This window comes from Xenia sp. Carnegie-2017, unplaced genomic scaffold, assembly GCF_021976095.1.
Source record: "Xenia sp. Carnegie-2017 unplaced genomic scaffold, XeniaSp_v1 HiC_scaffold_24, whole genome shotgun sequence".
Taxonomy (NCBI): Eukaryota; Metazoa; Cnidaria; class Anthozoa; order Malacalcyonacea; family Xeniidae; genus Xenia; species Xenia sp. Carnegie-2017.
The window spans coordinates 12,415,733-12,428,289 of NW_025813487.1; the positions used below are offsets into that span (position 1 = coordinate 12,415,733).

At 33.0% G+C, this 12,557-nt stretch overlaps 1 protein-coding gene and 2 long non-coding RNA genes across 7 annotated transcripts in view; all 3 read left to right on the forward strand.

Moving 5' to 3' along the window:
- LOC124450442 (receptor-type tyrosine-protein phosphatase F-like) overlaps positions 1-12,557 on the forward strand; it is a 63,325-nt gene that overhangs the window by 43,348 nt on the left and 7,420 nt on the right. The gene's annotated exons all lie outside the window — the stretch shown is intronic.
- On the forward strand, positions 945-2,033 carry LOC124450472. Its single transcript, XR_006949986.1, has 3 exons — positions 945-1,083; positions 1,163-1,226; positions 1,588-2,033. It is a non-coding gene; the product is annotated as an uncharacterized LOC124450472 (long non-coding RNA).
- On the forward strand, positions 10,835-12,248 carry LOC124450481. Of its 2 annotated transcripts, XR_006949997.1 has the most exons (3): positions 10,858-10,921; positions 11,434-11,488; positions 12,210-12,248. It is a non-coding gene; the product is annotated as an uncharacterized LOC124450481 (long non-coding RNA). The 2 variants fall into 2 exon arrangements; XR_006949996.1 differs by lacking the exon at positions 12,210-12,248 and having other exon boundaries at positions 10,835-10,921; positions 11,434-11,492.

The following is a 12,557-nucleotide window of genomic DNA, read 5'->3' on the forward strand; positions in this document are numbered from 1 at the left end:
TACTTAAGTTAACAATGACAGTGTACACTTGTTAGGACTTCTTTCTAAAGTGTTTTTAATGTTTTACATAAATCTTTAAAACATATGTTTTTATTTTTGTTTAGTTCCCGGAGGTCCACCTTTAAATGTTCAAATTGTCGCCCTAAGCAGTTCATCGTTATCAGTTACGTGGGAGCCACCAGACAAGAACAAAACAAATGGAAAGATAGTCAGTTACACTATTTGTATTACACATTTGGAGAATGAAACCTGTTCAATAAAGTATATGATCGAGGAACAGCGTTTGGTCATAAATAATGTGAAACCAGGGACAAAATATTATGTTCGTGTTTTAGCTTCTACAATAGTGGGATCTGGATGTTACAGCAATGGTAAATGGGTATTTACAAATAGATGTAAGTTGTCTATGGTTTATGCACAGGTTTGTTTAAGCTGATAAATTTATTCAAGTTTATTTTTTTAGTGGCACCTGAACTGTCCACCAAGCAGATTGGAAATAAATTGACTTATTTGTTACAAAATCCATATTTGGAATACCGGTAACTATGTATTTTACTAGAGCAAATTATTGTAAAAAAACGTAAAGGAACTTAAAAGTATTTTTTGAGTTTTTCGTATTCATGGCTAAGTATAAGACAGTTTCATGTGGGATTGAGGTAGTCTAAATATCTCTCTGGGAAAAGCTTTTATGACTCGTCGCTTTTCTTTGGCATTGCGGATGCATGCATAACACATATTTTAACGATTAACAAAAGCAGAGGTTATGCATGCATTTTAAAAAATGTTTTGCCTTATATTTGCAGATATTTCTATGTAGTCGCGATGAAAAATATCACAGAAGAGAGTCGACTGCCTTCCAACTTTAAAAACACAGACTTAGTGACTTATTCTAAGGCCATATTTTCCTCACAACCAATGCCGTATATTGCTGCTGTAGTCTCTCGCATAGACTTTAAGCCTGATTTTACACTTGGTGATGGTGAAAACACAACACGGCGTTCCAATGGTGAAAATTATTTTAATGGCCCGCTAAAACCTGGCACTAGCTACAAAATATTTCAGCGCGTTTTCATAAATGATCAGGTGCGACCATTTATTTACGTTTTCATCAGCATTGATTGCTGCAATTTTTATTGAATTATAAATGTTCACTTCGTTTCAGGGTGATTATTATTCCACTGACTGGAGTCCAGTGGCAGCAACTCTCCAAAAGCACAAGTCTTCAGGTTTGTGTTTGCTTTCAATAGCATAAGGAAGTTTATCGATGTCTAAAGTGCAATGATTCAAGATCTTTGCAAATTTCAGTATAGTGAAATGCCTGAAAATTTTTAACGATGAATATACATATTGTTTGATGATACAGCCGAATTAATTCCAATAAATAACTGCCTTATTGATTTTGTATACCTCTTCTCTAATTTCATTGCGTTGCAAACCTAACTTATACCATAAATAAATCATGAATAGTTAACAGGGATGAATACATGAGGTGTGAGAGCGGTTACAGCCTCAGCTTTACAAAAATGATGGCTGAAGGACAAAATTTGTTGGTAATGTTATGATTTGTCATACAATTTTATCTTGTAGACGGTGGAAACATTGGAGCTATTGCTGGTGCAGTTGTAGCTGCTGTTTTGGTCATTATTCTTGTCATATTGGTCATTCTTTTTGTTAGGATCTATTCAAATTCTGCTACAGTGCAGTGAACTGCGTATTGTAGTCATTCGACGGATACTAAAAGTTCTCAAAAATTTCGGAAGTTGAATTTTTTCGCAAAATTATTTGACGTTTTCTGAAATTTAGCCTACTATAAAAGAATATAATTAAACATAAAATTTTTATTTCCTTTTTAACTATAAGAGTGAACGAGAGTGAATGATTCTGAACAGTATTTGAAAACAATTTTGAACATAACATCAAATTTTTAGGCTAAGGATGTAGTCAATATTTAAAATAGGATTATAGTGGTAATACTTTTTATCTAAGTACATTAAATAAGAAATAAAGTTAAATTACAAACAAACAGTGGCGTAGCATGCTCAGTAATTTATTTAAATAAGTTGGGGGGAACGGGATTTTCATTCATTCATAATTTTGGAGTCAATGGAATATATATGTATATGTACACACTGTCATCTCATTAATTTACCTGACGTAAGAAACAGGGAGTTTTAGTGGATGGAGTTTACTTTGTTACCAACTATGTTAGAGTTAGTATAATGTTGCTGTTCTTGTCCTTTCGTGTCTTTGCTTATTATCCCCATTATAATATTCATTTTAAACTCATCCAAAGTTATCGAGTTAATTGAATTTTCTGATAATTTGATTGCTAGAGTGCTAGGAGCATTGTGTTTGGCTGTAGACTAGAGATCAACGAAAAAAAAAGAATGGGTTTGAAGCTACCAGACAAGATTTTACAAAAAAAGAAAAATGCATATGATCGCCCAACACGTCCTTCTCTCCTATAGTTTTTTGTCAACCCCTCTCCTTGTTTTTCAACACTGGCCGGAACACTCACCGAAAGACTGATCTAGGTAGTCGGTACTAAACTTCCACAAAATTAAACGCGGTTAAAATTTATATTTGTGTTCGAATTATGAGTAAAATATCAACTTGTTACAAATACAGAAGTACAGAATATCATTCAGAGACTCTCGACTCTAGATATGAAAACTATAGCCAACCCTATCACGAGTTTCTCCGATTCATTCAGTTAGTTGGAACACACACCAACGATTATGATGTATGAGCTTTCACTTCATAAGAATATGAGCAGACGAGCCCCAAGAAAAACAGTTTCTTCCCGTCATGTAATATCAAGTAGTCTATTGATATTTTCAAGTAATCACTTGTTATTTATAGTTCAGTTGCTTTTTTTGTCCGTCTCCTGCTCACATAATGTTTATTAAGCTCATCTTTGTCATTCATTTTTATTCTATAAACGGTAGAAATTATGGTGCTTTTACTGGTGAAGTTGTAGCTCCTGGTTGCTTTCTATTCTTGTCGTATTCGCTGTTCGTTAGGATAAATTTAAACTCTTGTACTCGAACGTGCAGTAAAATGCGTATTGAAGCTATTGGACATCTACTGACAACATTTAATGAGAGTGAATTCTTCACTTGCAATTCAGCCATGTTGGCGGTTTGATAGAAATGAATATTTTATTAGTGTTATTGTTGGCACTAGCCGACGTAGGCGAGCAACATTGTTTGGTAAATCTCAAGAAAATGGTTGCAAGTCAGGAATAGTTCTGAATTGAAATTTAAATTATCAAATGCACAAATCAAACACTCTGCGGCGACTGCTCACTTTCATGTCTTAATCTATTGGTTCGTTTAACAACCGTTTGCTTTGTTCATCAAAATTAGTTAAGAATGATTGTAATTTGTATAGAAGTAATAAAGAACTTACCTTTTAGAAAAGAAAATTACAACTCAACTTCATGTTACAATATGTTTACTCATTCTGTCCTCTTGGTTATTAGCAATGGTTATCACAATGTAAGCCTCCTGGGTATACGTAGGCACTGGATGTACGATTTGGCATTGTGGAAGAGGATTTGTTTTGGAATCATCAGAATGTTCTAACCCCTATGAGAAAACTCAAGTACTACGGTAGTTCTTACCAAGTGTCTGTTTAGTTAGCTAAAGTAGCTGATATAATAACTCAAATTTTCTACCCCACAAATCTTTCGATAATATTCCTCGTAATATAGTCGTTCCTCACATGAATTTACCTAACGTGAGAAACAAGGAGTTTTAGTGGATGGAGTTGATTTTGTTGTGTTAATAAGATGGTGCTGTTCTTGTCCTTTCCTGTATTGCTTCTTATCGTCATGATAATAATCATTTTAAACATTTAAAATATCGAGTTAGTTAAATTTCCTTAATGATTTGACTGCAAATGCTAGTTAACGTTGTGCTTCGGCTTAGATTGGTGATTAACGGAAAAGAAGACATGGCTTAGAAGCAATGACACAAAATTTTACAAAATGTACAAATCATGAAGCGCAATTGCCTAACTGGTTTCAATTTGTCCCTAATGCTTTCATTCCAGTTATTTAAATATTGAGTTCACTGGTTAAATGATGTCATGCAATATGGCGGATCGTAAGAATTTGGATAGTCTTGTGGTTACGGACGAAATTTTGTCATCAAAAAGGTATCGAATTCCTTTTCAATATTAATTGTCAGTTCTTAAATATTTCATTACATTTTTTTTTCACTTTGTACATCGTTGGCGTTCGGTTGTTCTTTTGAAATTGACAATCATTAGTCACCATGTTTTGAGACAAAGCCGAATAACAAAGACTCAGCAGACGGCAAAATATTCTCCTTGCCTGTATTTGTGTGTTATTCGTATTCTTCCTTTTGTTTTTTGCTAATGCGGCATCGAATTAAATGAGAATTATACGTTGTAGTTTCTCCAAATTACAATTATAGGAATAAATTCAAAAATCAAGAATCACAGGCAATTTGATATGTAGATCAAAGAGTTTTTCCTATAATCTGTGGTTTTATATTTGATGTCTTCAAGAAGTGAATCATAGAATTGAATTTTAGATATCAAAATTGTGAGTCGCCTTATCTGATATGATTAATGTAAAAAGTTTTTATATTTTTGTCTGATGATTAGTGTCCTTTAAAAAGTGATCTGATGTTAAAACTTAAGTCATTATGTGTTCAAGTCTTTGTGTAGAGTGATTTTTTGTTTAATTACAATGGTTGTATAGCTGTATATAAAAATTAAAGTCAAAGTAATCCAGTTAAGTATCTTCATTCCACACTATTTACTTTTATTAATGTGTGAAGATAGTATATTTAGCAACTGGTCTTTTGATACTTCTTTGTTATGCTTTTACACCATTTGTTCATCATTAAAGAAAATTCAACATTCAATTACAGGCTTCGACATACCTTCAATAAAACAATAAAATATTCATTATCTTAAAGGAAAAATCAGAAACACGTGTTTACAATCAATACGTTTCTCTAGGAGAAAAGTCAGAATCATTCGGATAAAAAAAGATTTGTATAAACGTATGTAAATCTCTGCTTTAGATAATTGGTTGCAAATAAATCACTACATTTCTCTTTCATACAAAGTTCATATGTATGTGTTTATTCAGTAGCGAAGCCAGCCCGACTTTACTCTCGCTATGCAAATATTTTTCGCATTTAATAAATACGACGACTTTTTTTTTAAATAAATGTGTTTCAACATCTCATGATGTCATCTTCAGTATAAAAAGAATATTATGTATATGCATGATAATTTTATATTAGAGTAATATAATGCAGTGATACAATTATCAGTAGATTATAGATATCAAAATGAAATACTGGTTGGAACTAATTTATGAGTGTATTTACAGGCTGAATATAGTGTTAAAACGAAAAACGTGAACGTTGGGATTACGATTAGTTTTGTTAATGTGAAATGCTTCTTTTAAAAAAACTCGTCGTATTTATTAAATGCGCAATATCAACAGTGGGTTTACGCAGTTGCGGCAAATATTTTTGTGTTTATTGACCGTAAGAACAATAGATGTCTAAAGAATAACTTCTAGCGTAATAACTTTTACTTAGACAAATAGTTTAGAGTCATTTTGACTCGGAAGATGACTACCGCTAAAGTTGTCGAAAAGTCAGTCAACAACAACAAAAACAGTCCTTCTCAGGACTATACCAACCTGGACGATCTACATTCACAAACATGTAACGATACTCCCGTGTTTAAACCATTTATTTTACCGCGTGGTATCGAAAAAAGACTTCGATTACTTTTAAAATTTTATTATTATGTAAGTTTGTCTTCCTTTTCATTATTGGTTTTGACAAACATGGTTTTTTTTTCTAGAGTATTAACTTTTAATTAGACAAATTAAAAGTTTATTTGTGATTACTAAGTTTATCATTGGTAATCCTTCAAAATTTACAAAGCGGAGTAAACCTGCAGACTGGTTACGCTACTGTGATTATTTAAAAGTTTGCTTTATCTTAATTAATGTTCCTTCCTTATATTATTAATTGTTTTGCAAAATAAATAAGTGGATTTCTGCTCTTGATTGTTCCTTCGTGTCTTTATGATTAAATAATTTGCTACATTTATTTATTTTTTGCTTCTTAGGATATTGAAAAAGGTCGTATGGTCAGTGATTCATGACATATCGTGGCCGGCTCATAATGTTCCTAAAGATGTTCACAGTATGGTGGAAATTTTATCTGAAGTTGAATATTCACAAAGAGCTGCTGATGTAAATGGAGTGTGCACTTTGACACGTGTCACTGGAATATTAGCAATTGATTAACCCTGTCGCTCTCGTGGTTATAATTCAGTGGTTTAAGGTCTGAGTGAAGATCTCTACAAGAAATTTGCTACAAACACAAAAATATTTATTTTTTTAATCCAGTGACGGAGCAGGTCACTCTGGTACCTATATTGCTATCTCAAATCTTGTCGACCGCGTCAAAATTGTCCAAGCGATGGATGCGTTCCAATGTATCAAGCTGATCCGAAATAGAGGCCCGCAGTTCGTCAAAACGGCGGTAAGCTTGTCTTTCTAATTCTCACGAAGTCCCAATTGCACCAACACAAAGCGCTATTCTCATTTATGGTGAATATATATATATATATATATATATTCACCATATATTCAATATATATATATATTTGACTTTATATATATCAACACTTTGACACATTTACGATCATTATATGTTGTATGGATATTGCCCGAATTTCAACTTTATAATTCGTGCTTGTATACGAAATTTTCTCCGACCTACTGAGGTGTCCCCTCCCCCTCATAAAAAATAGGTTTCATCCAGAGCCACTGTCTAATGGCTGTTTGTCAAACATCAAAAATAATTTCCAAACAGAATGTTTCTGGAAACTTACACATTGAATTTTATTTAGTTCGACCAACCATGGTGATGTACTTAGTTTTTTGATTATTTCTATAACATTTTTATCATTTAGGATCAATTCAAACTCTGCTACCGTGCAGTAAACTGCGTATTGGAGTTGTTCGACGACTACTCAAATTTCTTGGAAATTGGTGGAAGTTGAAATTTTATACTGTACAAATTTCTGGAAATTTTTTTAGATGGTTGCTAGAATGTTACATGTTCTGCAATTTTGTCTTCCATGAAAGAATAGAATTCAACATAAAAACATTCAAATATTTACTTTTATTTTGACAAGGAGAGTCTAGGTTAAGTATCGTTATATGTTTGTAGATGTAGATCGTCCAGGTTGGTGAAATCTAGTGATGGGCGATTACCGATTACTTGGTATCGATACCGCCCGATACCGAACCTAATCCGGAAGAAGTCGATACTGCGTGGTATCGAAAAAGGATTTCGATTACTTTTCAAATTTCATTATCATGTAAGTTTGTCTTCCTTTTCATTATTGGTTTTGACAAACATGTTGTTTTTTTTCTGTTTTATTATTTTAATATTTTATTCACTTTTACTTATTAATACACTTCGAGATCTCGCCTTCAGAATAATAACATGTAACCAATTTTTTTATTCGAATTCATACATCTTCTGAAAATTTATCGTTACTCCTAATATTGTTATGACAGTTTGTAATTTAAGACAAGAAAAATAAAAATTTCGTCGTATTGTTAAGGTATATAAGGCCACACTTTAGCAATTCTGTTATCAGATTTTTATCAAGCGACTCAGACGTTTATTTTCGAAATTGGAGAAAGTAATCGCTTTAGTAATCGATACCTCGATACTTTTAAGAAAAAATAATCGATATTGTATCGAATCGATACTAGCGGTATCGCCCATCACTAGTAAAATCCTGAGAAAGACTGTTGGTGTTGATGTTGACTGACGTTTCGACAACGTTGACTCTAAAGATGACTACCGCTAAGGTTGTCGAAACGTAAGTTAAATTCAACACCAACAGTTCTTCTCAGGGCTCTACTAACCTGGACAATTTACATGTGTAAACATGTAGAGTCAAGGTTGTTAGGAAACCTGATGACCATTTATTTTTAGAAGTCGTAAAGAAAACACAAATTTCTTTACAAAACGATCTTTCGTTTCTCCTATAATGGTTAGTGTTTAGATTTTATTTATTGGGATTTGCATTGCTCCAGATATAACACTATGAATTTTCGAGAAATACTTGCAGTAATAAGTTTTCTGTTTATCTTTTGGAAATATCCAATATTTGACCAATGTAAAAAACCAAAAGCAACAGGTTTGTTAAACAGGTTTATTGGATTCAGTCGTGACAGAAAATTACATCGTTATCATGAAATTCATTGTTTTTCTGTCTAGTTTATGCAGATTATAAACGTTGATGTAGGAAGCATGAAGTAGACTGGCTGACATGTACAGTAGATTTTTGTTCGTATTACTTCGTATTTTGTTTGTATTCTATCGAGTGATATCACTCTATATGGATTATTTAAGAACTCAAGATTCTATATCATGACAGATTATAAAAACCTGATGATAAAATGTACATTGAGTGAAATAGTAATAAATGTTAAAAATTAATAATACATATATGTTTATAATTTTTAAAGGACATCAATTAAAGTCGGACGATACGCGTAATCAACTACGCGTCACAGAAAATTATGGCGCCCACCCGAAAAATAATCAATTCCATAATCAATAGTGTTTTTACGCAGTTGCAGCAAATATTTTTGTAAAATAAATGATTTGAACTCGGGAGTATCGTTACATGTTTGTAAATGTACATCGTCCAGGTTAGTATAGTCCTAAGAGGGACTGTTTTTGTTGTTGTTGACTGACGTTTCGACAACCTTAGCGGTAGTCATTTTCAGAGATGAAGACTCTGAAGATGACTACCGCTAAAGTTGTCCAAACGTCAGTCAACAACAACAAAAGCAGTCCTTCTCAGGACTATACTAACCTGGACGATCTACATTTACAAACAAATATTTTTGTGTTTACTGACCGTAAGAACAATAGATTTCTAAAGAATGTCTTTGTGATTAAATGATTTGTTACATTTATTTATTTTTTGCTTCTTAGTACATTAAAAAATGTCGTATGGTCCGTGATTCATGTCATAACGTCGCCGGTTCATGATGGACACAGATGTTCACAGTATGGTGGACATTTTATCTAAAGTTGAAGATTCACAAAGAGCTGCTGATGTAAATGTCCTGTCATTGTTATGTACAGGTAAAACGCGTGTGTCTCAAATATTAGCAATTGATCAACCCCGTCGCTCTCGTGGTTATAATTCGGCTGTTTAAGGTCTAAGTGAAGTTCTCTACAAGAAATTTGCTACAAGCACAAAAAGATTATTTTTTTAATCCAGTGATTGAGCAGGTCGCTGTGGTACCTATATTGCTATCTCAAATCTTGTGCACCGAGTCAAAACTGTCCAAGCGATTAATGCGTTCCAATGCGTCAAGCTGATCCAGAATAGACGCCGCAGTTCGTTGAAACAGCGGTAAGCTTGTCTTTATTATTCTCTGAAGCCCCAAATACACCAACACCAAGATTTATTTTCATTAATGGACTATGCAGCCTCTAGAAAATAGACCATAAAAAATTTTCTTTTTATTCACTTCATGTTTGAAAAGGTATTGTGATGTTTACCAACGCTTTGACACATTTATGATTAGGGTTGGGTGATTTATTGAACGATGCATTGCAGCTGGGTTCCGTTTCCGCAAACGTTCACTAACCTCACGTGAGCATATTTCATCAAATCTTTGTTTTCCAAAATCTTTTTCAAACCTCTGAAATATTTTTAACAAATCTTAAAAACCTTGAAAATGTTTTACAAACTTTTCTTTTCCCTTTGAAAATGTCTGTTTTACTCAAATCTACGAGATACTTACTCATTAAAAACATTTCCTTACCGCATATTCGACCAATGAGAGAATGAAAGGAATTTATGACAGACATATGTAATGTGTTAGAAATTGCATGTTCTGTTTATAATCAATAACATGTACACGCAATGTGCAAAGAACTGCAGTATATGCAAAAAGTGCCCAACCTCATTCCCACCCTCATCCCCACCCTCATCCCCACCCCCACCCATTGAAAAGGAGCGTTTAAGACTTTTAACTTGTCAAATTTGAGACATGTGTAGAAATGAAAAAGATTGAAATTAGAAATTAACAAACTAAGATGTCAAGGATATATAACAATAACTTTGACGAAGCAATTAAAGAAAATAATGTTGCGCGCATGTTTTTGGTATAGAACAACATGTCATGTTTTTGACTGGCTTCGTTGGTCATTCATTTAATCCATTTTGCAGCATTTAAAAGGCTGGACATCATTTGTTGTTTTCAGTTAATTTTTATCGAACGATTTACTTCTGCATGTAAGTTCTCCATAATGTTTAAAAGTGGAAAATGGTTTGGAATTTGGACGTTGCATCACATGTACCTAGTTAGTTGTAAGATATTTTAATACAACTCCACTTGCGCGTTTGTGATCATTGTGATGTTGGAACACACGCAAATGAATATAATGTACTTTAATATCAAGTTATCTATTCATACCTTTAGGTAGCCATGTTTTCTTTATAGTTGGCATCGGAGCCCTGTATTTGTAAGAGTTGTGCTGTTCTCTGCATTTTGCATTATGATAAAGGTGATTGGATAGAATGGGTCACATGGGCATCTTGCCGCCATTTTTGTTCCAAAAGCGCAAATTATAACCATTTCTTACTTACGAGATAAATTATGAAAAAATGTTTACAACGATTTTATGATGCATTAAAATAGAATTATTTTTGTTCACCCCTTGTACACTTAATGTTTTTTTTGCGTTCTGTTTTTTATCATTCATTTTCATCTTATAGACGGCGGAAATCCTGGAGCTATTGCTGGTGCAGTTGTGGCTGCTATTTTGGTCATTATTCTTGTCGTATTGGTCATTCTGTTTGTGAGAAGGTATGATTATTACTTTGGGATTTTTTAACGTGCCAGTTTTCCAACATTAAGTAACTACGTATTAGTTTTCCATCATTAAATAATTACATACCAGTTTTCCAACATTAAATAATTACATACCAGTTTTCCATCATTAAATAATTACGTACCAGTTTTCCATCATTAAATAACTACGTACCAGTTTTCCAACATTACATAATTACGTACCAGTTTTTCATCATTAAATAATTACGTACCAGTTTTCCATCATTAAATAATTGCGTACCAGTTTTCCAACATTAAATAATTACGTACCTGTTTTCCAAAATTAAACAATTACGTACCTGTTTTCCAACATTAAATAATTACGTACATGTTTTCCATCATAAAATAATTACGTACCAGTTTTCCAACATTAAATAATTACGTACCAGTTTTCCATCATTAAATATTTACGTACCAGTTTTCCATCTTCCAGAATTAAAATCCAGCTTCTGTTTGGTATCAACACCTTTTAAATTTCCCCCTCTTAGACGGCGTAATGGAAGGAAACGTTCTGGGTCCGTTAAAAAATCAAATGTAGAAAAGGTCAGACATAACGGACCATCTGTAATGAATCAAGTATTTGTTGGAAGCCATAACATTGGAAATATCAACACCCCTGATAACATCAATAGCCCGATGAACAGTCAGGATAAATCAGTTCGTGTCCTGAATGATGAGAAAGTTTATGAGAGCAATGCTGGTAATCTTTATAAATTCGATTCCCAAAATCTGTTTGTGTGTTGTGTATTTTAACATGTTTTTGTGGCTGTTCGTGATAACAAGTTTTTTGTCTGCAATAGCTTAGAGCTTTACTCTGTGTTACTTAGTTTCGTGTGTGTTAGTTAATTTCATGTGTCAATTTTCATGCGTGTAACTTAGTTCAATGCGTGTTAATTTCATGTGTATTAATTTTTTCATGTATTTTACTTTGTTTAATGCGTGTTAATTTCGTGTGTGTTAATATTTTCATGTATGTTACTTAGTTCAATGCGTGTGAATTTCATGTGTTTTAATATTTTCATGTATATTACTTATAGTTTTATGTGCGTTGCTTAGTTTCATGTGTGTTTCTTTGTTTCCTTTGTGTTAACTTAGTTTCACACTCTTAACGTCTGATACAAGCAAAATTATTTACATTTGTTACTGAAATAGAGTAAACCCTCTTCATTGCGCTTGTAAACTTTTCAAATGACGTTCTTGCTTTAAAGATAATTACATACTTATTTTCTCTCCTGTTGATGTTTTCCTTTCTGTACCCTTTAAGCTATTACCGCCAAGGATCGTCAACCAATTCCCATAGCAATTTTCGAGAGACACGGTAGGAAACTGAAGCATAACAACATGAAGGATCTAAAGTTAGAGTTCGAGGTAATGTTGCACCAGCTATCATTGAGTTAAGCGCATGCGCATTTAATTGAAAGGTTTTACTTAGGTTTTCGTTGTAAGAGACGCGAGCTTATCATTAAAAGTTCGTAATAATTATACAAACGATCTACTTACGTATATAAAAAGTACGTAAAACTGCAAGTTATCACAAAATATCAGGAAATTTTCCGTTGTCACAGTTAATCGTCTGTTAAATCAAACTACCCAAACTTTCACACGTTTTTTT